The sequence below is a fragment of the Narcine bancroftii genome, chromosome 5 (assembly GCF_036971445.1).
Source record: "Narcine bancroftii isolate sNarBan1 chromosome 5, sNarBan1.hap1, whole genome shotgun sequence".
In the NCBI taxonomy this organism is placed as follows: domain Eukaryota; kingdom Metazoa; phylum Chordata; class Chondrichthyes; order Torpediniformes; family Narcinidae; genus Narcine; species Narcine bancroftii.
Window position 1 is genome coordinate 249,585,035 of NC_091473.1, and position 27,338 is coordinate 249,612,372.

General features: G+C 43.6%; 1 protein-coding gene and 1 long non-coding RNA gene across 9 annotated transcripts in view; both read left to right on the plus strand.

Moving 5' to 3' along the window:
• The window catches only part of plekha6 (pleckstrin homology domain containing, family A member 6), a 293,601-nt gene that overhangs the window by 14,007 nt on the left and 252,256 nt on the right, over positions 1-27,338 (plus strand). The window lies entirely within an intron of this gene.
• On the plus strand, positions 15,344-26,593 carry LOC138765168 (uncharacterized). The gene is made up of 2 exons (XR_011358512.1): positions 15,344-15,432; positions 26,269-26,593. It is a non-coding gene; the product is annotated as an uncharacterized lncRNA (long non-coding RNA).

Below are 27,338 nucleotides of genomic sequence, written 5' to 3' on the forward strand. Positions count from 1 at the left end.
CCATTGTTAATGGAGAAGGGTTCAGAGAGCTCATTGCTGTATCTGACCCGACCTTGTTGGTTAGGGGTGCCCTTAATACTCCATCATATATTCTTAATATGAAAAATCATGGAACTTAATTCATATTAATTGGTGTTAATCAATTGAACTTAATCACAGCTCCAGCAACCCTGATTTTTTTTAAAAATACCTCCTGCGTAACAGCATTAGCATTAGGAAGGCATTAAACCAGTAAACTTTTATAAAAATATTTCAAGCTCAGTAACGAAGTAACTTGACCTTTAAAATAACAAAGAGCAGGAAAATACCCTCCCCATTCGGATATCCCAAAACTAAAAGAGAAGACCCCCCCCCTTCAAAATAGTTCAAACTTCCGACACAAATTACTTACTCAAGGTGGACTCAGAAAAAAATCTTCATCTTTCGAAATAGAAACAACTTTCAACAAAAGAATTAACTCATGCTGAACTCGTCGATAGAGCAGGGACAGACAAAACCTCGTGGGCATCCTCCACAGAATTTAAGAATTTCTTGCAACCATCTTTCATGATGGTCCTCAGCTGCGCTGGATACTGCCATGCCTGTTGGAAACCTTTATTATAAAGTTCTGCCATGACCTCGTGGTATTTCCTCTGCTTCTCCACTATCTCGGGGCAGAAGTCTTCAACAAATCTGATATGTTGGCCCTGAAGGGTCAGGTCTTTATTTCGATAGGCCTCTCAAATGACCCATTCCTTTTCTTGAAAATAATGAAAATGGAGAATCACCAACCTTGGGTGAGTTCCAGAAGATGGCTTTGGAAACATTGTCAAAAACAGAAAAGTACACAAGGAACCATAGAGCATATAAAACACTCTTATTAAGTCATGTTAGCGGGAATGAGTGATATTGATGCCAGGTAGACTATGTCACGCTTGTCAATATTGAATCTCGTTCAAAGATCACAGTGAAATGGCACAGTATTTATGTCATATTTTGGCAGCAGATCTTTTACAAGTTGATGAGCATATCTCTTTGAATTTGTTTGAAGAATAATATGACAGTTCCTTGTTAACACCAAACACTTTCTTAAGAAGTCTAAATGATTGATGTCAATCTGTCATTCACATGTACAGTCGATATTGTTGGAAGTTCATATCTTACAAACAGATGTTTGTCTTATCACTTGTACACTGTAACATCTGTGTCTGATGCATGAGTTTCAAGATTTAATTAACACATGTAAATCAGAAGTCTCGGGAATTGATTGAGTTCTTAAGATTCACAAAGAAAAGGAAAAGTCATTAAGGTTTGTGCGAAAAATTATTAGTGCTTCTCATTGGAGCGCAGAGCCTACATCCTTTAACATGCTATCATGTGGTTTGACAGGTCTGTCAGTTGTAGAGTGACTGTTAGTTGTGTGGGAAATATTTATGAAAAGCGGTTTCATTTTGACAGATACTTCTCGATCGCTTCTTCGCATTAACAATGCTTCACTTTGAATGGTCCTATCTAAATGCTAATGTGTTCATCTGAGTTGCAGTTTTGTCAGTTTTGATTTGATTGTCCAAATCATTAATGCTTCTATACCCTGTTTTGAACAATGCACATTTTAATGTCCCTTTGAATGGTCAATCAAAAGCCAGACTAGTCTGGGGGTGGGAAGTTTGTGGTACTGTTTCTAATATACTTAGCTGTGACTCTTTAGAAACCATGGGTTAATGTAGGGAATTTGTATTAATAAACTTAATATTAGTTGCTTCTGGATGACTCAAAAATAGAATCTTTCACAAGCGATGTGCTTTATCAAGCACAGGGTCTACACCGAGAACACCTCAGTAAGTTGTTTGGAAAAACATTTGTCTGTCAGCTCTCCTTTCTCTTTATCTTCTTTTAATCCCAAGATACAAATATTGTTGTGTCTACTCCAGGTCGACCACTTGCGATGTTAACTTATGGTTGCTCACGGCCATTTCCTCAGAGTGAGTTTCAAGCCCAGACATCAACTCGGACTCCACAACATCCAAGCATTCTTCAATTACTGGGATTGTACTTAAAACCTTTTCTAGTTTGAAATCGATATCATGATTAGGATTTCTTTCATGGCTGCTATTAATTCTCGTGTTATTTCTTGAGCCTCTTTTTTCATCATTCTGGAGATAACATCTGAAGTAAGGGGGACTGGTTCTTCTTCACCTCCTTTACCCTGCATCATTGACTTTGCTTCTCTTTTGGACATTTTCAGGAGTATAGCAAAGGAACCGAGATCAAACCACTTTGGTCAAGAAAAATTGAATTGAAGAATAGAAAATGTTAAAGGCTGGCAGGAGCTCACAACTGCCTCATCCTACACCATATAGTCGCCAGCTGGAAGTCCAAAATTACAATTCAAAACAAAATAAATAGTGCAAAAAAATAAGAGAAAATATTGTTCACTCAAAAATCTGATGGCAGCGGGGAAGAAGCTGTCCCTGTGTCGCTGAGTGCTCGTCTTTGGGCTGCTGTACCTTTATCCTGATGGTAGCAGAGTGAAGAGGGCATGCCCTGGGTGGTGGGGATAGAGGCTGCATTCTGAAGAGACCACCTCTTTTGGCTGTCCTCAATGGAGTAAAGTCTGGTGCCTGTGAAGTCTCTGGCTGAGTTAACAACCCTCTGGAATTTTTTCCTGTCCTGTGCATTGGCACCTCTGTACCATTGACAGTGATGCACCCAGACAGAATGCTCTCCACGGTACACTTGTAGAAGTTTTTGAGAGTCTTTGGTGACGTACGGAATCTCCTCAAATTCTTTTATTAATTAAAGACTGGGGCATGATAATTTGAGTTTGGTGGCTTTTCTCATTGGAGTGTTTTCTATTGAAAGATGTATTATTTTTACCTTCCACATAAATCATTGGAAATTAAGGCACAGGTACCGTACATCAGACAATTGGGAAGGCAAATGGTACGTCAACCTTTATTGAATACGATGAAGGGGTACATTGTTGCCATGATTATGGGATTCTGGTGTGACAGCGCCTGGATTACTGTACTGTGCACTGGCTGAGGTTCCCTACTGTTAGGTCTGCTTTGTTCATGAATGAGTGAGTCAAACACCAGACTGAGTCGAAATCAAGGTTCTTTGTTCTTTATTACCGGATTGTAACACTTGCAACTAACAGTGTTAGTTGGAGAAAGCGCATTCTGCCGTTATCAGCAAGTGGTGTTTTTTTTATACCTCAGGATACGTACTTAGTAAATTATCATACCATGACATTGTCCAATGAATAAACTGTTGCTATCCTTCTCTGTTAGTCTGCTGCACCATCATTCTTGATAGTGCAAAGCTTATCTTGAGTGTACAAGGTCACATCTGCATTCTGTTACTCCTTCTCCGGTCCCATCTCATGATGTTTTTACCTTACACTACCTAAGAAAGGACATTCCCATGTTGCAGGCTTTTGTATTACAGACATTCGCCTTTATGGAATTCACAAATCTGACAAACAGAAAACATCTTTGGCTTGAAATTTGTCTGGGGATGGGGTGGGGTGTAGAGGATTAAATAAATAAACACACAATGTGAAAGCAATAATACATTTACACTTTATTTTCAACGTATTTCTTGATGTATGCACAGATAATGTGGTGCTTTTCCTCTATGATCAGTTCATTTTGTGGTGGAACACTTTATTTTCCATGTTATTCACCCTTGAGTTGTCCTAAACCTAAATGACCACTGTTATTCATTGCAAATTGTGTCATTAAATGATCTTTGCCTATAATTTGATATGCTTTTCAAAGTGCGTGTCTCCAAACTGAATACCAGAAGGTGATAAGCATTTGCAGTCACTTGTGTCTCCAAACGCAGATGCTGGTCACTTAAGAGATTTACTTTGGAAACAGACAGGGCAAGCTCTTAAGTGAGCAGCCATTGTACATGATTATTGTTGAGAGACAAATATCACACAGGAATTTGTCACTTAGAGCATGGAATTCAATAGGAAATATGAATTTATGTTGCTAGAAAACTGTCTTGTAATTATGATTTTTATGCAATGCAACCCCTCCCTAATGCTCGGGATCAGAATTGGGTTTCTGACAGGGATGCCTTGTGAAAGAGAGGGTTATGTCCTTGGATGGTGCGTTTGTCACACGATGTAGATTAAGTAAATTGTCCCTCTGCCCTATTAAGTTTTGGAGAATGTGATATGGTCTTGTTGAATTAGACAAAGTACTTGACAGGATAGATGAAAGACGATTTTTCCCCTAGTGGAGGTCTCTCGATTCGAGGGGTTACAGCTTCTATGATCATCTCTGGCCATTCAGGAGCTCAACACCGATACAGATCAACCTCGACTGATAGTGTTCCGACTTACAATATTTTAAAGTTACGATCTGTACTTTAGATTTCAAGCTCCGATGTTTCCATGCACTTGCGATACACAGTCCTCGCCCCTGCTGTCCGCGCATCCGAGCTCCCAACGCCCCAGCCGACTGCGAGGCCCCTCCCCAGCCGACCACGCATCTGATTCATACTCACCCTTCAATGCTTCAAATATTCAGGCCTAGTGTGTACTTTCAGCTTTGTACATTACAGTCATGTTTTTTTTCCAATATAAATGGCTTTTGAATAAATGTTTTCAGCATTAAAAAACAATGATAGTCGACCCCCTAAATTTTGGTCCCCAAAACTCGACTATTACATGAGTATATATGGTATATTTTCTTCTGTTTTTATTTCAGATTTCCAGCATCTATTCGATTTATTATTTTTAAATTTCTTGTTATTTTGTTTTCAAGCTGAAAGTCCAGTTCATGATTCCCTTTAATGATATTTTGCCTCTTTCATTCTGGATCACTCAGTACAATTCAGAATTCTGAAGGCAAATAAAGCTGATGGGAGAATTCAATACTTCTGTTAAACTGCAGAAATGTGGAGGAGTTGTTGGAGGTTATTTTGTGTCAGGACTGAAGGCAGATTCAAAAAGTAATTTTTTTTTCTATTTCTTAAAGAGCCAGTTGAGTTGATCGAAAAAGGTCATAATGATTCAACTGCTTTAGGAATACTAAAGCTCACAATGGTTCTTCAGCTTAATGAGGTCATTGAACAATGTTAGCAAATTCATTTGGTAGTTTGGGTCGATATACGACTTGTGCATTTATTTAACCACCCTTTTACCAGAGTTCCAAAGAGTGGCACAGTTGGGTTCAATCCTGCCCTCTGGTGCTGTCAGTGTGGAGTTTGCATTTTCTCCCTGTGACCTTGTGGATTTCCTCTGGATGCTCTGGTCTCCTCCTGATTGCCAAAGCCATGTGGGTTAGTAGGTTAAGTGGTAAAGCACGAAAATCTGCAGACATTGTGGTTGAAGTAAAATCACAAAGCTTGAGAAACTCAGCAGGTCGAGCAGTGTCCTTTTATATAGCAACGGTAAAAATACAGAACCGACGTTTTGTGCTTGAGCTCTTCGTCAGGGTATGGAAAAATGACAGCAGGTGTACGAACAAAAGAATGGGGGGAAGTTGATTAAGTTATCTTTTGTGTTGGGATCTGGAGGTGGGGGGAGTTGATGAGGGTATGTGGAGAATACATTTTGGAAAATCTAAAGGGACAGTGGGATTAGTTTATGAGCCAACATTGACACAATGAGATGAATGTCCCCAGTCGATGCTCTGAGAATGTGTAGATTATTACACAGGAAATGCCATCTGCCAAGATGCAAAGGACATCATTTTTGGTTGCTCAAATCTTCCACGTATGGAAAACAAAGTGTAGATTTTGGAAATCCAAAACAAGCGCAGAAAATAATGGGAACAAAAGTCAGCAGGTCAGTAGTGTTTGTGGAGAGAACCTATTTCTCAGGCATGAATCTTACCTTCTTTTGTACAACATGTTTCACAGACAAAGAAGCTTAGTGAGCAGGTCATTGACCCAACCACATAGACGCAATGACCAAGAAAGTATACCAACACACCTACCTTCTTTGAAGTCCAATAAATTTGGCATGTTCTCAGTGTCATGTAGAAGCACCACAGTAAGTATCCTTTTTAGATGCATCACAGCTTTGTCCAGGAACTGTTATTCAGTTTGAAGCTGAAAAATTGCAGAAAATTGCTCAGAGCATCACACACAAAATAACCTTCCCTCCATCCCTCAACATCCAGAGGGAGCCCAGAGGTCTGGCCCAAAATGTTGGTTACCCTGTGCTTCTTGTGGATGGAGCATGACCTGCTGAGTTCCTCCTACACATTTGTCGACATTGCACTTGACCCCAGTGTAGAGCGCGTTGAAAGAACCAAAGACTTTTTGATCCAAACTAAGGCTCTTATTAACTAAAAGACTGGATGGAGCACATCACAGGTAGGTCGACCAGTCCAGAATGACCTGGTCTGGCTAGGAGCAATCCTTGCCAGTAGGTGGTGCTACACTCTCAGCCAGTCACAGTCATCCTACTCTACCATCTGTACATAGACACATTGGTGATAGAATCTGTACTATCACACCCCAACATCTGTAGATTTTCTTGTTTAATTCCATAGTCAAAGAATACTTGCTATGTAGCCGCAGTGCATTTTGTGATTGGCCCACTCCTTAAACCCAGTTCATGTTCAACTTTATTATCATCTGATTGGTCACGTATAACCTGACAAAACAGTATTCTCCAGTCCTCGGTGCAAAAACATGCAGACCCACAACCAGAAATAACACACAAACAGATAAACAATATATATGCAGGGCAAATTATACATGTATATAAAAGCAAATAAATAAATATTGTTTATTAAATATTAGAGTCTTGGATAGTTAGTGTGAGCAGTTCGTTTATGGTCATTCAGCACTTTCACTGCCTGTAGGAAGAAACTGTTCCTCAGCCCTGGAGGAGCTGGCTCTGATACTCCTGTATCTCTTTCCCAAAGGGAGCAGCGGAAAGATGCTGTGTGTGGGGTGGTTGTGCAGGGGTCCTCAATGGTTTTGCACATCCTCTTCAGATAAAGGTCCTGATAGATTACATTGATGGGGGAGAGTGGGGTGGGGGGAGGAGAGAGAGAGACTCCAATGATCATCTCTGCCATTCTTATGGTCCTGTGGATTGACCTCTGATCCAATTCTCTACAGCAACCATACGACACTGTGACGCAGGCAGCCAGGACACTTTCAGTAGAGCTCCTGTAGAAGGTTGACATAATGGTGGCCGGTAGCCTTGCCTGCTTCAATCTTCTCAGGAATTGCCATCGTTGTTGTGCTTTCCTGAGAAGTGAGATGTTGTGTGTCCACGATAGGTCACTAGTTAAGTGGACTCCAAGGAACTTGCTTTTGTACAGGCAGTTCCTGGGTTATGAATGTCCAACATATGGACAACTCATACTTATGAATGGACCAAGGGCGGCTTCAACGGTTCATCGGCTTGGCGAAGGAGAACGCCATCCACCATTTTAAGTCAGATCATGGTAACCATGTCTCCAAAGTGTAAATCTGATTCAAGAAAAGCTCCATACAAACTTCCCTTGATGTCCACTTCACAAAATTTGACTAATTGACACTAAATATGTTCTGACTTAACTTAACGACTGACTTAGAAATGGATCTCATTCATAACTCGAGGACTGCCTGTAGTTGACACTTGCTCTGTCCCTGTGTAGAGGGAAAGCCTTCTAGATGTCTTGTCAGAGTTGGATTGTGATGTAACCTCAGAAGTGGAAAGGATATTTCAATTTACCTCCTCCTGAGATGCTTCACTTTGTGTTTCGTGTGTTTATGGAATGTGCATCGCCATAGCTCAGATCACACATTCAAAGGGCAAGGGTCAAAGATTGGGGTGACCTCTGTCTCTAACAGAACCATCGAGAAACATAAAGACTGCAGAGGCTGGAATCTTGACCAAGCAACGATCGGCTGGAGGAACTCAGCAGATCAGGCAACATCCGTGGATCAAAGTGGTTAGTCATCCCTCCAGGTTGAGACTTTTTATCCAGACTTTATCCTATTGCAGTGGCACCCAACCTTTTTTCATGCCCCGCACCCCTAAAAATTTTTAATATGTTCTCGCACCCCTTAAAGTAATAATTTATTTAAGAATAAAGGTGAAGGTGACCAAAACAAATTTGTATAATCAATTTTTAATAATATATAAACAAAAATGAAATATATGGAAAAGAAAAAATATTACAACAAATTAAAAGTTGCATAAACCCTACAAAAAAATTAAATTTTCATCCATGCATGAAATTTCTTTAAAAAAAATTAAAGAACTAATGTTCAAATGTTCATAAGCCAATTTAAATTTAATGACTTTTTTGTTCCTGTTTATTGCTTAAGTTTTTCAAAACGTGGCACTTTGTAGCTGATAGCAGTCCGCACGTCTGCCTGGGCACCCAAGTGATTTCTAGATTTTGTCTTGATTGACAAAAGGGCCCTAAATCCAGACTCACATAAGTATGTAGTCGCAAATGGGATGAGCACAGTTAGTGCTTTTTCACAAAGTCTTGGAAACATGTCCATTGCCGAACACCAATATTGTTCCAAAGTTTTGCTTTCAAACTGTATTTCAAGAACACCATTTGTGCGCAGTTCAATAAGATCTTCCTTCAGCTCTTCATCATCTGACATATTATCCAAATTGAAGGAGTATGGATTTATTTTTAAAAAACTGAAATGTTATCTCGCACCTTCCCTGGAATGCGAGCACCCCTGGTTAGGAAACCTGTCTTATTGGATCATTCATGATTTACTGGAATAATTAAACATTTATGTTGTTGCTTCTTGTTTTCAATGTGTAATCTCTTCCTTGTTCCTTTTATCTCTCCTCTCCACCACATTTTCCTTTTCTCAGTCTCTCCATCACTCCTCCCTCCCTTTGTCCTTCCGCCTTGATCATAAGACATAGGAGCAGAAAGAGGCTATTCAGCCCTTTGAGTCTGCCCTGCCATTTAATCATGAGCTGATCAATTGCCCCACTGCCCAGCCTTCTCCCCATAACCCCGATACCCCTGGTTATTCAAGAACTTATCAATCTCTGCCTTAAATACACCCAATGACTTGGCCCCCACATCCGCCTTTGGCAGCAAATTCCATAGATTCACCACCCTCTGGCTGAAGAAATTCCTCCACATCTCGGTTCTAAGTGAACACATTTTAATCCTGAAGTTGTGCCCTCTTGTCCTAGACCCTCACACCTTTCTACATCTACTATGTCCATGACTGTCAACCTTTGAAACGTTTCTATGAGATTCCCCGTTCTACTAAATTCCAATGAATACAAGCTGTCAAATGATCGAGTGTGCTCTCTGCCTCTTGGGATGTGTCTGCAGTTGTGGCCCATGACCACCAGAGAGTGCCATGGCGACATTAAACTGATTGGTGATTGGCAAAATCTTCACTAGGATTCTCCTAAATAGAATAATACCTAGTGTCGCCGAGAATGTTCTCCCAGAATCACAGTGCGGCTTTCGCGCAAACAGAGGAACTACTGACATGGTCTTTGCCCTCAGACAGCTCCAAGAAAAGTGCAGAGAACGAAACAAAGGACTCTACATCACCTTTGTTGACCTCACCAAAGCCTTCGACACCGTGAGCAGGAAAGGACTTTGGCAAATACTAGAGCGCCTCGGATGCCCCCCAAAGTTCCGCAACATGGTTATCCAACTGCACGAAAACCAACAAAGTCGGGTCTGATACAGCAATGAGCCCTCTGAACCCTTCTCCATTAACAATGACGTGAAGCAAGGCTGCATTCTCGCACCAACCCTCTTTTCAATCTTCTTCAGCATGATGCTGAACCAAGCCATGAAAGACCTCAATAATGAAGACGCTGTTTACATCCGGTACCGCACGGATGGCAGTCTCTTCAATCTGAGGCGCATGCAAGCTCACACCAAGACACAAGAGCAACTTGTCCGTGAACTACTCTTTGCAGACGATGCCGTTTTAGTTGCCCATTCAGAGCCAGCTCTTCAGCGCTTGACGTCCTGTTTTGCGGAAACTGCCAAAATGTTTGGCCTGGAAGTCAGCCTGAAGAAAACTGAGGTCCTCCATCAGCCAGCTCCCCACCATGACTACCAGCACCTCCACATCTCCATCGGGCACACAAAACTCAAAACGGTCAACCAGTTTACCTATCTCGGCTGCACCATTTCATCAGATGCAAGGATCGACAACGAGATAGACAACAGACTCGCCAAGGCAAATAGTGCCTTTGGAAGACTACACAAAAGAGTCTGGAAAAACAACCAACTGAAAAACCTCACAAAGATTAGCGAATACAGAGCCGTTGTTATACCCACACTCCTGTTCGGCTTCGAATCATGGGTCCTCTACTGGCATCACCTACGGCTCCTAGAACGCTTCCACCAGCGTTGTCTCCGCTCCATCCTCAACATTCATTGGAGCGACTTCATCCCTAACATCGAAGTACTCGAGATGGCAGAGGCCGACAGCATCGAATCTACGCTGTTGAAGATCCAACTGCGCTGGGTGGGTCACGTCTCCAGAATGGACGACCATCGCCTTCCCAATATCGTGTTATATGGCGAGCTCTCCACAGGCCATCGTATCAGGGGTGCACCAAAGAAGAGGTACAAGGACTGCCTAAAGAAATCTCTTGGTGCCTGCCACATTGACCACCGCTAGTGGGCTGATATCGCCTCAAACCGTGCATCTTGGCGCCTCACAGTTTGGCAGGCAGCAACCTCCTTTGAAGAAGACCACAGAGCCCACCTCACTGACAAAAGGCAAAGGAGGAAAAACCCAACACCCAACCCCAACCAACAAATTTTCCCCTGCAACCGCTGCAACTGTGTCTGCCTGTCCCGCATTGGACTTGTCAGCCACAAACGACCCTGCAGCTGACATGGACATATACCCCTCCATAAATCTTCATCCGCGAAGCCAAGCCAAAGAAGAGAAGATGAAGTCATGGAAAGCACAGACAAACCGACCCATGACCATCCAAAGTATTCTGTGGGGTGGACATAAAATAATTGCAGCAATGTTGTGGACACTATTGGAGAAAGGTGATGCTTGAGTATTGTGGTAAAGTCAGCAAACTTTTGCTTCTGGAGGGAATCAGTAGAGTATTAGGAGGGTCAGGGTGGAGTTGATTGGCACGTGAGTGAATAGGTTACAGAGATGTAGTTGATGGAGTAGGATTGATGAGTTTGGTCAGAGAGCGGGTGAAGGCTCGACAGAAAGCTTCCTCCTATGTGGTATGGAAATAATATTTCATGAATGTAGTGGAAAGTAGAGGGGAGGGATGGAAATGGGTTGAACTGCTCAGTACCACATATACTGAGATGCAGTGAACAGCTTTCTTATGCTTGCTATCCAGGCACATCAGCTCATAGAATCACAGGACACTATAGCAGAGAGGCCCTTCTAGTCTGTGCCAAGCTATTTTTCTGCTTAGTCCCACTGACCTGCACCCAAACCATATCCCATCCATGTACCTTTCCAAATTTTTCTTGAATGTCAAAATTGAGCCTGCATCGACTGATTCAGCTGGCAGTGAAATAATAAATAGTGTTACAAAAACGTAGTTCAGGGTATGGAGGAAAGTACAGTTACAACATTGCAGGGGCATCAACTTTTTCTTGACCACTGAGTGTCTGATAACAGCAAGAAAGAAACTGTCCTTGAACCTGAAGGTCCGTGTTTTCAAGATCGTGTATATTCTGCCCAATGGACGGGATTGGGTGGGGGAAGGGGAAGAGGGTGTGACTGTGTTGGCAATAGGCCCTTTGACATGTTGGCATCTTTCCCAAGACAGTGGGAGGTATTAGATGGACTTGATGAAGAACAAGTTAATTCTGTGCAGTGACAGGCTGGTTGATTCTATTGTCCTGAAATTGTAGGTCTCTAGGGAATTGCTCAGTTCCCTTCTGCAGTTGCTTGTTTCCTTGGGCTCTGGCTCTGGGCTATTTCATCAATCAGCTGATACCACAGTTTGAGGCCAGTAGTCTCATATCAAGCTACTGGTACAGATGGCACATGGACTTATTTATGGTTTCATAGCTGATAAAAGAGTGTTTTTAAAAAGAAAACAAAGATGACTTTCCTGCTTTAATCACTCAATGGGAATCAGTTGGGGGGGGCGGGGGGGGGATGGTGGAAACCTAGGGCTGAATGTTGGTTTATAATGATAGAAAAAAAATCTGGCAGAGGCTATTCAGCCCATTGTAATAGTGCTGGTTCTTTGTGTGAAAGAGCTATCCAATGAGCAAATAATACTCTCCAATAATACGGCACATTTTTTTTTCCAAAAGGTTTTCTTCCTGAAAACAAAATTGGGGATTATTAAAAAGAACTTCAAGGTGAACTTAAAAAAAATAATGTCAAATTTGCTGTATTACGTAGAAATTTGGAGAAACATTTAATTACCTTTTATTGAATTTAGCATGTTTAATCGCATAATGATGCTGACTCATTGCGTTAGTTCAACTGACCTAAAGATATTTTGCTGCTTATTTTTGTTTGTACTCAGCATCTGATGCCTCTTGTGTCAGTGTCCAACAATAGTCAGCCAGCATTAATGGATTCCAGTTTCCCTGATACTGCTTTTCTATGGTCATAATGTCCAGATTAAACCACCTTTCATCACTGACTGAACCACATTTAGCAGGGAAGAAGTCCAAGCATGAATGCAGAAATGAATTTTCAACAACATATGGCATTTCATGGTTTTATATGCTTGAAGTAGACAAAATATGGCAGGAAATCACAAAAATAGGTTATTTCTGATAAAACAATACATGATAGGACACCACAAGGAGGTGGTCATTCACACGAGACCCCGATTGCTCTGCTGTGTAAGTGATCATTCCTGATCTGCAATAACCCCTTGTCCTTTCATTCCTTCACTGCTTGAGGGTCAATTGATCTCAGTTGATGGACTCTGCAGCCCCAGCCCTCTGGGGCAGAAAATTCAGAAGGTTCACGACTCAGGCATGAATGACTTTTGGAGGAGTTAAAAAAAAACAGATCTTGTTTTATATGCGATCTGGAAACAATGGAGTTTCCAGTCATCTAATACTGGCGTCTGCCTTATCATCCAGCCCTGAGCTGTCGGCCGCTCCAGAACGGGTGGTCTGGTTGATAATGATGGGGTAGAGAAAAGAATGTTAAGCACCATCCTGAATCTCCAGGGATTTGGTGCGTCACTTGCATCTGTAGTTCATCAGGGACTGGGAGGGCTGCTGTTGGTCAGATACCACCAGCATTCGCATCAGGAGAGAGAGGATACCCAGCTGCTGTAGATGTTATGCTCACACTGATAGTCTTTGTTCTGCTTCCTGTTTCTGTTATCAGTTGATAATGCATCCTTTGTTAATTACGTGACAGGAAAATAGACGCCCTCATCAATCTCTTTGATACCCCTGATAGAATAGGATTTCTGTAGCACTTTTCACATGTATACAAAATGCCAAGTTGCATCAAATGGGTACAGAAAGGAAGATTACACTCAGGGCCAGGCATGGAAATATTACGGGAGGCTTGGATTGGTTTTAAAGAGTATCTTAAGAGATGGAGGGTTAAGGGAAGGACTCAGGCCCAGGGCGCGAGGTTAAGGAAAGTATGTGGGACCATTAGAGTGTTAAGGAAGGACTCAGGTCTGGGAGTGGGGGCAGATTAAGGGAAGAATGCGGGACCAGTAGGGTATTAAGGGAAGGATTCTGGTCTGGGGGTGGGGGGAGGTTAAGGGAAGGACATTCAGTCACCTTTCATTGTTCCAAAGGGAAAAACCACATTTGGTCAACATTTTCCTTCTTCGCTGCTCAGGTCTCCACTGTCCCTGTTGTCCTCACATCATCGTTTTGGCATTTGCCCTTGTGTTTTCACCCAGCCCCATCACAAAACCATCTCCATGTATTTACTTCTTTATCTCTCTCTCTCTCATGTTCCTTTTTTCCACATTTCCGCTACATCAGTGACTACTTTGGTGCTGCTTCATGTACCCATGATGAGCTCATTGACTTCATCCACTTTGCTGCCAACTTCCACCTCAACCTCAATTTCACTTGGTCCATCTCTAGCAGCACTCCCCCTTCCCTCAATCTCTCTGTCTCCATCTCGGGAGACAAACTCCTGACGGACATCTTCTATAAACTCACCAACTCCCACAGCTAACTCGAGTCCACCTCTTCCCATCCTGTCCCCTGTAAAGATTCCATTCCATTCTCTCAATTCCTCCATCTGTGTTGCATCTGCACCCAGGATGAGGACACCCATGGCAGATCATCTAAATTAGAGCACATGGTATTGGGGGTAGGGTACTGACATGGGTAGAAAATTGGTTGGCAGACAGGAAACAAAGAGTAGGGATTAATAGGACCCTTTCTGAATGGGAGGCAGTGACTAGAGGGTTACAGCAAGGCTCGGTGCTGGGACCTCAGCTATTTACAATAAGCATTAATGATTTAGATCATTTAATAACATTAGCAAATTTGCAGATGACACAAAGCTGAGAGGGGGTGTGAGATATGAAGAGGATGTAATGAGAATGCAGGGTGGCTTGGACAGGTTGGGTGAGTGGGCAGATGCATGACCAACTGAGTTTTTCCAGCATTTTGGTGTTTTTATCTAAAGGCTCAATAGAAATCGCAACAGTTCATCAGCTAAAGCTTGCTTGTATAACTGGAAAACTAGGAGGAGCAGAAATGAGTAATTTTCTTAAGGCTTAGCAAGTGAGGGACCGTCAATGTTAAGGCAACACAGATTCCTTCCTTGTAATCCCACCTCATCGACATCATCCTTCCTCATCATCATTCCTCCCTCTGCCCCCTCATAGTTCTAGGGACCCATATTCAATTGTGACCTTTGGTGCTGTGTGGAGTTTTAAAACAAAACATGAAAGTCTGTAGGCACCGTGGTTGAAGTAAAAGCACAATGGATCAGATTTTATTCTCATAAACAAGTCACAAAATTCATGACATTGCAAACATTCATATAAACCACATTACAACAATAAATAAAAAAACAATGCATGAAAACTCAAATTAAGGCAGTATTTGGTTCATTGATTATTCTGGAATATGAAGGTTGCAGGAGATGTGGATAGTGTTGAACTTTGTTGTAGGTTGCAAAAGAATATGGACAGGATGTAGAGTTTGGCAGAAAAGTGGCAGATGGAGTGCAATAAGTGTGAGGTGATTCATTTTGGAAGGTCAAACCAGAAGGTTGAGTACAGGGTAAATGGTTGGTTACTTCGAAGTGTGGATGAACAGAGGGTCCTTGGGGTTCAAATCCAAGGTCACCGCACAGGTTGACAGGATAGTTAAGGCTGATGGGATGTTGGGCTTCATTAATAGGGGAACTAAGTTCAAGAGTCGAGAGGTTATGTTGCAACTCTAAAAATATCTGGTGAAATCACATTTAAAGTATTGTGTTCAGTTCTGGTCACCTCATTATAGGAAGGATGTGGAAGCTATGGAGAGGAGATTTACAAGGGTGTTGCCTGGATTTGAAAATATCTTATGAGGCAAGGTTAGTGGAGCTGGGACTTTTCTCTTTGGAGCATAGAAGGATGAGAGGAGACTTAGTAGAGGTCTACGAGATTATAAGAGGCATAGAGAGGGTGGACATCCAATGGGTTTTTTCCAGGGCAGGAATAGCAAACACCAGCGGACAAAGAAAAGGGAGGGAAGTTTAGGGGAGATGTCAAGGGTAAAGTGTTTTACACAGAGAGATGTGGGCACCTGCAATTCCTTGCCAGGGATGGTGGCAAAACCATTAGGGGCATTTAAGAGACAGACAGGCACATGGATGTTAGAAAAATAGAGGGTTATGGGATGTAATACCTTTTTTTTTAGGAATGTATGGGTCCACACAATATCAAAGACTGAAGGGCTTGTACATGATGTAGTGTTCTATGTATGGCGGTAGATCGAATCTCCTCAAACACCTCACCAAGTAGAGCCACTGGCGAGCCACCTTCGTGATTGCATTGACATGGAGGTTCCAGGACAGAATCTCAGAGATGTTGATGCCTGAGAAACTAACTCAGCTAGTCAAACGGGGCACTTTATTTAGGAAGGATGTAACCAATGATTTGGGTTTGACCCCTTTCATCAAGGTATGAAAAAAATATGTGGAGCTTCCATGGTCTAGTCAGGTTGATAGGGTAGTTGGTTTCTGTAAATTAATCAGCATGTGTAGATGAGGTAGAATCTGGGGTGGGGAGGGGGGCGGGGGAGAAGCAAGACCTGATACTTGTGAGACTTTTGGCAAGGCCCTGCATGTTTGATTTCTCTGCAGGGCTAGATCAAATGGGATCCAAAGTGAATGAGCCAATTGGATATGAAATTAGCTTGGTGGAAGGAGTCAGAGGGCAGCAGTGGACAGTTGTTTTCAAATTGGATACTGTGAACATTGGTGTGCTACAGTATCGGTGTTGGGTCGATTGTTCTCTATCATCTGCACGAACAATTTGGATGAATTTGTGTTTAGTGCAGTTAGTAAATTTTGATGTCACCAACATTGATGGCACAGCGGACAATGGCGATTATCTGACGTTACAGTATGATCTAGATAACTGAGAAAGTGGGTGAAGGGAATGGAATTTAAAATAGATATGTGCAAAGAGATGCATTTTGGGAAGTTAAACCAGGCCAGAACATGTATAATAAATGACTGGGCCATGGGGAAGGTTGGAGAACAGACAGACCTTGGGATACAAGTACATAGTTCTCTGAAAGTGGCAACATGGGTAGCTGGACAAGGTGGTGAAGAAAGCTTGCCTTCATCAAATGGGCATTGAGTACAGGAGTTGGGATGTCCTGTTATGTCTGTGAACCTATTTCTGAATTGACAACCACAGATACCAAGGCAATTAATTTCCTTTTGTGACAAACTTGGTGGTGCATCTCTTGAGTCAGTGTCCTCCTTGAGTGCTCCTTTTCACAAACCTTGCACAATACAGATCCCTCCTTAAACATCCCCTGCTCCACTTATTTGATGGTGCTCTTAAAGCCCATTGGTGAACACACTGTTGTCTCTCTAGTCACCGTTGGATTAGGCTGAGGTGAAGCCATTTTTCTCATCCAATGTAAAGGTGTTTTTAAATCAGGCTGTAGTATGTAGAATGAAAGGAGCAATGTGGTGCCTAGAGTTTGTGGTGCTCAAGTGATGTGATCTGTGCTTTCTGGCAGTCCTGCTCTTTTTCAATAGCTTGGGCCTCCCAGTGGCCAAGCATTTCAATTCCACATCCCATTGCCACACTGATATGTCTGACCACAGCCTCGTGTGCAGTCAAGTTGAGACCACCCTCACATTGGAGTAATAACACCTGGGCTGTCTCCAACCAGACAGCATTCACTATTGACCTCCAATTTCCATGAACCCCCCCCCTCCCCCTGGCCTTTCTCTTTTTCTCATCCCCATCTCCCTTCCTCTTTCTCCCCACACCCTTCCCTTCCTTCTTCTACTATCCTTCTTAGCCCTCTTCCCCCATTTCTTCTCCTCTCATCTATATCCATCTCTTGCCTCTTAACTATTAGCCTGTGTTCCTCTCCTTCTTCTCCCCCTTCTCCCTCCCCAACCCACCTTTTTATTCGGGCATCTGCTTGAAGAAGCGTTTGGGCCCATAGCTGCCTTTCACTTTCTCTGGATGCCATGTGACCTTACGAGTTTCTCCAGAAATTTTGATTCCTGCATCCAGCTTGTTTTTCTCTTGTACTGCAGTTTCCTAAGCACTCATTTCTCACTGGTGAATGTCCACCTTTAAATTTAACAGCAGGAATGTCTGTCTGTATGCCAATTATCCTACTGTCTGTGTGGTTAGTGGACAGAGTGGTCCACACATCTCTGTCACACTCCATTTGTGTGTGTATTGTGAGCGCAAACTGCATTTTCAATTTTAACTTAATACTTGGCCTGGAAAATGTCCTCAATGGCTGTTCATTAATGCATCCTCCTTTGAATCTCTCCTACTGGCTTTGCCTGTACTTCTGCTTTCCATACTAAACCTCTCTCTCCATGTGTGTGAGGTATCTGTCTGCATCTCTGTCTCTATTCTCTCTTTCCTCTTTTATACGATCCCCGCTTTCACATGTTTGTGTTTGCCTGTGTCTATTTGTTTGTGTGCACACACCACTCTGTCTCTCCCTTGTGGGTCTGTGTTTCTTTTGCTCACTCCTTCCTCCTTGTGCATATGTTTAGGTTCTTCTGGTGTGTGTAGGTGGGAATGTGTGTGTGTGTTTTTTCTTTCTCATTCTTCTGCTGTGTATGTGTTTCTCTTCCTCCATAGTATGGATGCATCTCTCTTCCTGCTATCTCTCGCTCTCTTCTCCCACTTCCTCCATAGTATGGACGCATCTCTCTTCCTGCTATCTCTCGCTCTCCTCCCACTTTCTCCATAGTATGGACGCATCTCTCTTCCTGCTATCTCTCGCTCTCTTCTCCCACTTTCTCCATAGTATGGACGCATCTCTCTTCCTGCTATCTCTCGCTCTCCTCCCACTTTCTCCATAGTATGGACGCATCTCTCTTCCTGCTATCTCTCGCTCTCCTCCCACTTTCTCCATAGTATGGACGCATCTCTCTTCCTGCTATCTCTCCTCCCACTTTCTCCATTGTATGGAGGCATCTCTCTTCCTGCTATCTCTCGCTCTCTTCTCCCACTTTCTCCATAGTATGGACGCATCTCTCTTCCTGCTATCTCTCCTCCCACTTTCTCCATAGTATGGATGCATCTCTCTTCCTGCTATCTCTCGCTCTCTTCTCCCACTTTCTCCATAGTATGGACGCATCTCTCTTCCTGCTATCTCTCGCTCTCCTCCCACTTTCTCCATAGTATGGACGCATCTCTCTTCCTGCTATCTCTCGCTCTCCTCCCACTTTTTCTCTGGACTGCTCTTTCTGGCAGCTCTCCCCCTCTCTCTGCTGGATTATAACAATCTGCTCTTGTGTTATGTTGCAGCTTCCCACCTGACGCTTGCTCACACCAGCTCTCTCGGATGACTGGATTGAGTTGCTCTTTTATTTCTCTCATTATTCCAGGACTGGGTGTTCATGCTGGTCTCTCTTTGTCCCTGTTCAGATCTTGGATTAAGCCTTTGTGTTTCTTTTTGTTTGAGTCGGCAATGTGCGTGTGCACTCTTGGCTCCATTTCTTTTCTGCATTGGATGTAAAATCTGCTTTCCACAGATTTTGAGAGAAACACAACATTCATCTTTATATCTTCATTTGCCTGTCTCAGTGTGTATAGTGTGTAGTGTGTGTGTGTGTGTGTGTGTTTTAAAGGTCAATTGTCACACCTTTTAGATACACCATTAACAACTGCATTCACAGAGCAAATCTCCCCCTATCAATTCTCACCTTTCCCCTCTCCTGGGCTCTTCTCCATGTTCGATTACTGCCTTTTGTCTGGTGGTCTGTACTCCTCCCCCTGCCCTTTCTTTTATTCAGGCACTTGCCTGCTTTTTTTTCTCATACCTTGAAGAAAAGTTCCAGCCGGAAACGTCGGTCATATATCGTTACCTCCTCTAGACCCCGCTAGACCTGCTGAGCTTCTCCAGCATTTCTCTGTTTTCACAGCATCCGGAGACGTTCTTGTTTTAATCCTTTTATTCTCATGTAATAAAACACATGTAACAGCTCAGGAAATTGACCTTAATAATTGACCGTAAGGCACTTTCAAGCAGGGAAAACACCCATCTGTGAAGGCGGAGGTTCTTCGCCCTTCTGGCTGAAGACGTCCCTTTCTGAATGCTCCGAGGCTCCGATTCCAGCCCTTCTGGGGGAAGGATAATCGTCGGATTATCCAGCAAGTGGCTGGTTTGGGGCGGGCTGATGACCCTTGTCAGCCTGCAACCCATCTCCCCACTCACCCCTCTCCCTGCATTACCCCTCCAAGGCAGGGGGTGGTCGGGACGGGCTGTGACAGCCTCACCGGGCCGCTCTCTGCAGCTCAAAACGCACCAGAGCCATGGCCGTCTTCCCTACCCATAATCTCCCTCGCAGCTGGAACTGTTCTGGGATCATCAGGGAGGTTCCAGCTGCGTGGGGGATTGTGGGTAGGGTAGACGGCCATGGCTCTGGTGCGTGTTTATGATGGGGAGCGCTGCAGCCCCGCTTCTATCAGCCCCGCTTCTATCAGCCCCGCTTCTATCAGCCCCGCTTCTATCAGCCCCGCTTCTATCAGCCCCGCTTCTATCAGCCCCGCTTCTATCAGCCCCGCTTCTATCAGCCCCGCTTCTATCAGCCCCGCTTCTATCAGCCCCGCTTCTATCAGCCCCGCTTCTATCAGCCCCGCTTCTATCAGCCCCGCTTCTATCAGCCCCGCTTCTATCAGCTCCGGAGGCGCCTCTCGATACGAAGGTGACGCTGGAGGAGTTTTGTTTAGGGCTGAAAGTTTAAAATGTTTAATCCGCTCTTGTCGCCTGACGTGAAATGGCTTTTAATGATTCTCTATCAGCAGAAATTGCCTGGCGCCCCTTGCAGTCAGAGGAAGGGAAGAAAAAGAAAGGACCCCGCCCTCCGCTCCCCCCCCTCGCCCGCCCCCGCCCCAGGAGTCAGAGTGTCCAGAGATTCACCTCCGCAATCTCGGCCACTTCAGTCCAAAGCCGAGCTCCAGCTCCAGACCTCCGACACAGTCAGAAAGCTTTCCGCACCCTCTCACATCCCGGTACCACTTCAGCCAGTCTCCAGCACGCCAAAGCCTGGTGCGAGTCCCTTCACCGCAAGGTGCCCGCAGCCGACGTGCGTTCCTCTTCTCAAGCCACGAAAGTCCCGCCGCCTGTGTGTTCTTCAGCCGCAGGGTCCCTCACTGGGTCCGCTGCCGAGGCTTCTCCTCCTCCATCGGGGGAGGGGAGGGGATCTGCGTTGGCTGGTGCCCCTGCGTTCTTCCTCTAATTCCCTGGAGTCTGCAACCCCTCAAGGCTTGCTGCCGAATGTAGGTGCCTCCCTCCTCGGCCCAGACTCCATGCTCGCAGGATGTTCAAATAAACCTTCAACAGTAATTAGACGAGGCGGTCGCACCCGGTGGAGCGGCACTGGGATCCCACTCTCCGCAGGTCCGCCCCAGCGGCAGCGTTACTGTTCCGGCAGCTCCTTTTACTGAGCCTACTGCTTTCCATGGACGTTTGTGTCCTGGCCTCCTCTGTATTTACTCACTGAACCATGACTGAAAACCTGCTAACAGTGACATCGTAAGAGGAACCCCTAACTTTCATCCAGCCGCCTTGTAGATTGGTTAGAAACAGAAAACCTGCAGCTCAATACAGGCCCTTTGGTCCATAAAGTTGTGCTGAACCTTAGCAATTACTAGGCTTACCCATAGCCCTCTATTTTTCTAAGCTCCATGTACCTATTCAAAAGTCTTATCTGCCTCCACCACCCTGCCAGCAGCCCATTCCACGCACCCTCCACTCTCTGGCAAAAGAAACTTACCCCCGACATCTCCTCTGTCCTTACTCCCCAGCACCTTAAACCCCTATCCTGTTGTGGCAACCATTTCAGCCCTGGGAAAGAGCCTCTGGCTATCCACATGATCAATGCTTCTAATCATCTTATACACCTCTATCAGGTCACCTCTCCTCCTCCATCATTCCAAGGAGAAAAGGCCAAATGCACTCAACCTGCTTTCATAAGGCATGCTCCCTAATTATCCTAAATCTCTTCTGTACACTTTCTACGGCTTCCACATCCTCATCTATAAGATTTTTTTATTCTCCTTTGCTTTCCCACTCTGGATCTCCCAGATTGGCCTCATGTTCATCTATTAATTACAGAACAGAAACAGGTCATATTGGCTCTTCTAGTCCACACTGATTTAAGTGAAACTCCACTCGTTCCACATACCTGCTCCCTGCCCATAACCCTCCAACCCCCTCATATCCATGCACTCATCCAATCTCCTCATAAATGACAGAATTGACCCTGCCACAACCATCTCTTCTGGAAGATCATTCCACTCAGCCACCACTCTCTGAGTGAAGAAGCTTCCGCTTATACAACTTCTAAAATTTTTCCCCATAACCCTTAACTTATGACCCCTTGTTCCAATCTCCCCTACCCTCAGGGGAAGAGCCTATTCACATCTACTCTATCTATTCCCCTCATAATTCTATATACCTCTATCAAATCCCCCTCTCAACCTTCTATGCTCCAAAGAATAAAGACCCAGTCTACCCAATCTTTCTCTGTATTCTGGGTTACAGCCCAGGTCCAATCCCACGGGCTGATTTTTCCACTCCACCTCAAACCATCAGCATCTCACCACTTGCCTTCACCAACTTCACAATCTCTGATTAATTGGAAAGTCCCAGTGTCCTGTTGATGAGGAAGTCTGTCTGTGAAACTGTTATCTGGTGACCATTAGCTCCCTCCCTCCTCCCACAGGATGGCAAGGATCGAAAATATTATACAAATAGACCGAAACAGGAAATATTTGCAGAGAATAATGTTACAATTGTAAATTCATAGAGTTACAGCATGAAATAGGCCCTTCCGTCAACTGAGTCCTCACCAACCATCAGTGATGCGTTCCCCAGGTTCTCCCCAACCTCCCCCATGATTCTATCATTCACCCACACTCCAGGGGCAATTTACAACAGCCAGTTGTTCCATCAACCTGCCTGTCTTTGGGAAATACGAGGATTCTGGAGCAAATGGGGCAAGTCCACACACTCATGGGGAGAATGTGCAAACTCCACTCAGTTAGCACTGGAGGGCAGGTTTGAACACTGGTCCCTGGCGCTGTGGGGGAGAATTGTTTCCACGGTCACTCTCCTGAAGGAGTTAAAGCGTCTCACAGAGGAAGCTGTATTTGGAGCTCAGAACCTTCTGAGAGACATTGCCCATCCCCAGCTGACCAAGAGAAGATTTATTTTTAAGAGATACAACCTTTCTGGCCCACAAGCGTGCTACTTAAAGGTGAGCTCTCAGCGGTACAAGGAAAGCTTCTTCCTGCTGCCATTAGACTCCTCAATGATCAATGAACCAAAGGCACTGCCTCCCTTTGACTTTTCATGCATTATTTTTATTTATTTTTGTAAGGTGATTTATATGGACGTTTGCTCTGTGACGCTGCCACAAAACAACAAATTTTGTGACTTGTTCATGACAATAAATTCTGAATCAGACTCCAAACCATCGGCAACCCAAACTCCAGAATTCATCTCTCCATTTAAAAGTCTCTTAAATGCCACCATTGTAACTTCTTCCCACACTACCCCAAGCAGAAGAATCTAGGCACCCACCACTCTCCATGTAAAAAATAAAAATTTCCCTGCACATCTCCATTAATCTTTCCCACCTTTTTACCCAAATTCTATTGGTTCAAGACCCATTCTCTGTGACATGAAATAATATAGGCTGCAGAATGTAGTAAACACACAAATGTTGGAGGAACTCGATTGGTCTTTTCAGCATCTATAGGAGACAAAGATATATTGCTGATGTTTCGGGCCTGAGCCCTTCTTCAAGGAATAAGCAGAATGAGCCAGAAGCAGGAAATCTCAGAAAATCTCAGAATTCAGACAGTGTCAGCTAGGGGAGGAGTCCTGACCAACAAAAGGAGTTAATTGGATATGATAAGAGACTAGGTAGAATTTATCATGTCTGTACAAAAGGAGACAGGGAATGGAGAGATGATGGGGAAAGCAGAGGGTGGGGGGGGGGGTGGGCTTCTCTGTGATCATTCTCCGTGACTGACAGCACAAAAGGAAATTAAGGCAGGTAAAGCAATCCGAGCTCATGGAAGATTCATTAAGTCCAATAATGGTGACTTCTAGGCTTGGGGGTGGGTGGGTGGGGGGGGGGGGGGGGGGTTGTTGGTGAGTGGTTGGAAGTGTAAAGAATGGATCAGACTTCCAGCGAAAATCTGAGAAATACAAGAGCTGTAGATGAGCAAACAATCATCAGGTCAGACAGCATCTGTGGAGAGAAATGGCGAGTCAACATTTTGGGCCAGGACCTTTTATCGAGACAGACTTCTACATCCTCTTAGTCATGGTGAATCTGATGAGTTATGTCAAAGATCCAAAAACAAAAGACTCATCCAGAAATTGACCTCAAAAGGTTTTCTGGAATAGCTTCTGCCCATGTGGTTTGATCTATTGTTTGTATTGGAGAGGTGAGAGCTGAAGGCAATAGAGCAGGTTCAATTATCCTGGCTGTGCTCTCGGTCTTATTTCAGGGTCCAGAAAAAAATATCAATGGGATACAAGATTGTGGGTTGAGTGAGGTGGAGAGGTGTGATGATGCAGGGTGGTAAAATCTATTAAGAAACCAGCCTACAAATAAAGGCACTGAACATCTGTCCTATATAAAGAAACACATTCACATTTATTTTTAAAAATGCAAAAATGACACAGTGTTTAAAAGACAACTGTGGGCTGTGTCTGGATGGGGATGAGCTCGCAAGATGCATTGTCAAAGATTTATTGATGTTTGTACCTTTTTTGCCCAGCAGGTGTTGGAAGGGTCTGGATCTGTCTGTTCCTTGTAGATCTAGCCTGAATCCCTGCCCGAACCACAGAATCTCTCAACCCACAGAACCCAACAACTGTGCAGTTCCTTGCATTGACAGGATTGCAAGTCATTGAATGGACACTGTCATTAATGTGTTGAGATTTGCTGTGGTAAAACTCTTCACGGTGCTTCTATAGAAATACTGTTACCTCCCTCTGTTCGCACAGTCCCTCGATATCATCCCCAACGCCATTCTCGTGCTTCTGGGCAGCTACCACCTCTGCAGAGAATGCAGAGTGATATATCTTGCACTCTGCTCCTTTTCTAGTTGAATCAAACTGGGTTAAACTGCTATTATTTGGATATAGGCTTCTCTGTGTAAAATGCTGTTTTAACTCATTACAAGGTTATAACCAGAAACTTGACTTGCAACCCATATTCTTTGGCACTGCCCAACATTCCAGTTGCAGTTCCTTTAAGTTTGAACCCTCCCGTCTGCAATGACTATTTCCTCTGAAACCCTACAAATGCCAAAAAGCAAGGTGGCCCTGATACATCTGTGGACTTGATCATCTGAACAACTTCTTGTTTCTCCTCAAAATCTATCTGAATATCACCTCTACCCTGGTGCTGATGCACCTCCAGACATTTTACAGATGTCTCTTACGCAAAGTTTTGGATAAGATTCTGTCCCAAAGCAGGTTGGAGGGTCCTCCTTTGCAACATGTCGGCTCTCTTGGTGAGATGCTGTACAGCTTGCCCCATTTCCTTGAAATGCCTTACAACATCGAAACAGGTGACTTGGCAAACTTGCCCTTGACAACCAAGTTATCCACCCAAGTTTTTCCCATTTGCACTGTTCAAAACATATTCCTCCAGACTTTCTTATCCATGTACCTGTCTAAATATCTTAAATGTTAACAATTGCATCCACATCCAACTGACAGCAAAGATTATTTGATCATTAAATATAAAGTAAGATTATTTAATAATTAATGCAAAAATGACATAATCACACTGCAATATCTTGGCCTGAATAGAGAGAAATGTGTTACAATTCATAGCTTCAGGTTTGCATGGATTCTAGCAGGCGGATCCAAATTTCATTTTCGAATAGTGGCACACTATCTGAACCCTTGTTGGAACTTGGCTTTACACTGACAAACATTGTTTGCTGAGATTTATTGTTTGTTTTTTTGGGAAAAAAAAATCAGTATTTTCCTTCCTGCTTATAATGCAATGCTGCCAAATGTTGCTTCAGCTTGTTTTGTATCGAAGGGTTTTACTTGGCACACTTTGTGTACACTCTTCTGAAACATGCAGGGAACTTTCACAGCACCCAGTATTTTACTGAATTCAATATGCACCGTCCAAGGAGTAATATCATATTTGATCAAATTCAAACATTTAACGCTTCAGCGAATCAAAAGGACCATAGTCCAATATGTGACGTGGCTGCACTTTCAATTTCAAACAGCTTGTCAATTTGAATTGAATTCTTGACGAAGGGTTCAGATTCAACAAACATTTTCTCCCACTGATGCTGCTCGACCGGATGGAATCATCTGGCAGATTGTTTTTTTGCTTATTGATTAATTATTTGCATCACTTACAAAATACCTTGTAGTAAAAATGAGGAGGAAGCGGTATGGTACAGGCATGGACGGAATATATTCATTGTTTCTTTTTATGGATATAAGGGACAGGAGAGTCATTTTGTAAATCTCTGAAAAGCTTGAAGGCTTAGCAAATATAGACTATTTGTTCTGCCTTGCAGATAAATGGCAGGCTCTTTTGAAGTTTGTATATTATGTACTAATATATAAAGAAGGCTCGCCTGCGGCTATACTCTGTGAGGTGTCTGAGGAGGTTCAGTATGTCACTGAAGACTCTCGTAAACTTCTACAGGTGTACCGTGGAGAGCATTCTGCCCAGTTTCATCACTGCCTAGGATGGAGACACCAACTCTCAGGACAAGAATAATCTCCAGAGGGTTGTTAACTCGGCCTGCGACATCACAGGCACCAGACTTCACTCCATCAAGGACGTCTATATGAAGCGGTATCATAAAAAAGCAGTCTCTATCCTCAAAGACCCCCTCCACCCAGGCCACACCCTCTTCACTCTGCTACCATTGGGGAAAAGGAACAGACGCCTAAAGATTTGCACTCAGCGGCACAAGGACAGCTTCTTCCCCGCTGCCATCAGATTCTTGAATAATCAGTGAACCAAAGACACTGCCTCACTTTTTGTGCTCTCTTATTTTTTATCGTAATATCGTAAGATGGTTGTGATATGAAAGTTTGCTCTATGATGCTGCAGCAATCACTGAATTTCATGACTTGTTCGTGACAATAAATTCTGATTATTAAATTAGCGATGGTGTGACAGACATATAGACACCATAGTTGATGTCTATGCCATCCTTTATTCACAACACATTGAAATCAGAATCAGGTTTATTCTCATTAGCATGTGTCATGAAATTTGTTGGCTGCACAGAACAAGGTGGAGAATTACTTACTATACATTACAATTCTGTGAATCCAGGGTTTATAAATCCAGGGTTTACAAGTGCAAAAAAAAGAGGGAAAGGTGAGGTTGTGTCCATAGGTTTTAGTCCATTCACAAATCTTTTCTCTGTTCAATCCCACTTTCTCTGTAACATATTTCCTTATTTTATGTCTTACTTTTACCCAGTTCCAGTGAAATCTCATCAACCTGTAATGTTCTGCTTCTTTCTTAGATCTGCTGAGTCTTTCTGACATGTTCTGTTTCTGTGGCTTTGAGCATCTGTGGCAATTTGCTTTGTTTCCCTGACCTCGTGTTCCACTCGCCTAGCCCACGTTCAGTAAACTGCAGCCGCAAAAAGCAGGGAGGAGGCACTGTTAATTTGCAGAATAGTGTGATAATACCTTCTGAATCTGTCTCTCATCAGCTGGGAAAGGGCGAAGAATGCACTGCAGGGAATAGTGATC